This window comes from Montipora foliosa, unplaced genomic scaffold (genome assembly GCF_036669935.1).
Source record: "Montipora foliosa isolate CH-2021 unplaced genomic scaffold, ASM3666993v2 scaffold_395, whole genome shotgun sequence".
In the NCBI taxonomy this organism is placed as follows: Eukaryota; Metazoa; Cnidaria; class Anthozoa; order Scleractinia; family Acroporidae; genus Montipora; species Montipora foliosa.
The window spans coordinates 500,001-502,500 of record NW_027179695.1 but is presented as its reverse complement, the minus strand read 5'-3'; positions in this window follow the sequence as shown (position 1 = coordinate 502,500).

The window sequence follows — 2,500 nt, the reverse complement described above, 5'->3', positions numbered from 1 at the left end:
GATGAGAAAGTGCGCACTAAAATGGACAAGTAACGCAATGCAACGAAGGTAAACATATCTGCATCTGTCAAAATTATTCAACGCGGTTTGATAGATTGGAAATTCTTCAAATTGGTATTATTGTAAACTAGACAGTTAAGCAATTCCAAGGATGTATGTTTGAAACCTGTATCTTGCAGACAATGAATTTTATCAGGCCATGAAACTCAATTTTGAAAACGGAGAGTGGCATCATACAGAATTTGCTGCACTTTCTCTCCTCCACGAAACTTCCACGTAACGCGCGCGGTAACATTATCCGCGGGAAAATTGAGATCATCTAAAAATAACCCAAGAGGGATTACGATGGGAATAGGGCCAGTATGAGGGATTACTTCTCTTACCTTTATAATCTCTTGTCGCACCTTATCGCTTTAAATGCTGTAATTTGCATGATCAAACATTTTTCCTTCATAATGGAGTCATAACTACTCCGAAACGTCGGATTTTATCGTTCGTTTTTACTATTTTATGTTATAAGAAATCTCTTTTAATAGCACTTAAAAATAATACAGATAATAAGAGTTGTGCCATGCTTTTAGTATGGTTTCCATAAGCTAAAATTCTCAGCCCAAAATAAGGAAACCCAAGCTGAAAAACAAAGCAGTAATTAGCAGCTCTCGTAACCTGCTATTGTTGGTAGAGCGGTTTTCAATTGAGTGTCGAAAATAATTAGATAATTACTTTGGTTTATGATTACTTCACTCAGTAATTGGTTCAAAGTTCTCGCGCCATTTTCTCAACCAATCAGAAGTGAAACCAAAACCAATCGTGGCTCACGCGCTCACATTTTCCCGCGCTTTGTGTCGGCTACGTGTAATTACTTCGAGTTTTGATTGGTTTACTGGATTGTCTCCGTCTTTTTTGATTGGCCAAAGTAATTACTTTGGTTTTGGTTTTGCGACACTCAATTGAAACTCGCTCTATTGTAATCAGCTTCCATTGTTTAAGTCTAAGTCACTGTTTCAATTGTTTAGTCTTGTTTTTGGGTTTGGGTATCGTTGTAAGTTGTACCAAAATGGGAAAATGCTTTCTTTCATGAAGTTTAAGCTTTTAACAACTATTCCATAACTTTACGGAGCAATTTCTGCATTTTTAAACATTTGGAGCAAAGACACTGTGAAAAAACCTCCTACATTAAATTGCCAAAATGATATATTTATTTTGAATGTAATCACTGAAAGGTCTGCCTATGACAAATTTCCTTTGGTTGTCCAGACACGTTTGAAAGTATGCAAAAGAGATCTTTTTGTAAGAACCTGTTGGCAGATATTTGGCGCAATTATACAAAACCCTGTTTAGTGAACTAAAATCAAGCAGGTTCTATATGTGAGTAACAGTTAAATTGCAATTTTTACAATTGCGAAGAGAAGCCTGAAAAATTCAGGACTTCAACGGGGTTTGAACCCGTGACCTCGCGATTCCGGTGCGATGCTCTAACCAACTGATCTATGAAGCCACTGACGTTGGGAGCTGGTCATTTGTGGGTTCTCATGGTCCCGTGAGGAATGAATCAATGATGAAATGGTATATGAAATGAATCATATGAACTGCGGATATCATAGCTTCACTTGCATGATATCATATCCGCAGTTCATATGATTCATTTCATATACCATTTCATCATTGATTCATTCCTCACGGGACCATTAGAACCCACAAATGACCAGCTCCCAACGTCAGTGGCTTCATATAATAGTTGGTTAGAGCGTCGCACCGGAATCGCGAGGTCACGGGTTCAAACCCCGTTGAAGTCCTGAATTTTTCAGGCTTCTCTTTGCAATTGTAAAAATTGCATTCGTAACTGCGAAGATCATAGCTTCACTTGAGTTAAATTGCAATAAGCACTTTAACCAAGGAGTTTGACTTTGAGATCGCAAATATTTATTTTTCTGGCAATCAATACCTATATCTCCTACATAGAAATTAGGACGTTGTCAAGAACCCACTTTAAGCCTGAATTTCCAAGTATCCCTATTTTGTCAGACAAAAAATGTATATATGTTCGTATATGCAGGCTTTTACTATTGTTTTTTTTTTCTCTGACTAAGAAAACTTTGTTGGTTCTGGTCAGACTGTGGTTTTAATTGTGTGAATGCTTCTGATGATCAGCTGTTTTGTATTGGGATGGGTGCTTAATTAAAATATACTATTGTTCTTACAATGTATGATTGTGTCAGCAATAACTGCTGTCATCAACACATACATTGACAAAACAATTATTGTTATTGTGACCAACAGCACTAATTCTTTTTTACTTGGCAGATTTTTACTTTTCTTTTTCAACAATCACAAATTATCTTTAGTCATACTTTGTCTCTGTACAAAGCCAAACTGAGTTAGGCTTGTGACGATGGGCATTCTTTGTTTGTTCATTCTTACGACCATCTCTCTTCCGTCAGGTTGAGTTAGGCTTGTGACGATGGCCATTCATTGTTTGTTCATTCTTACGACCATCTCT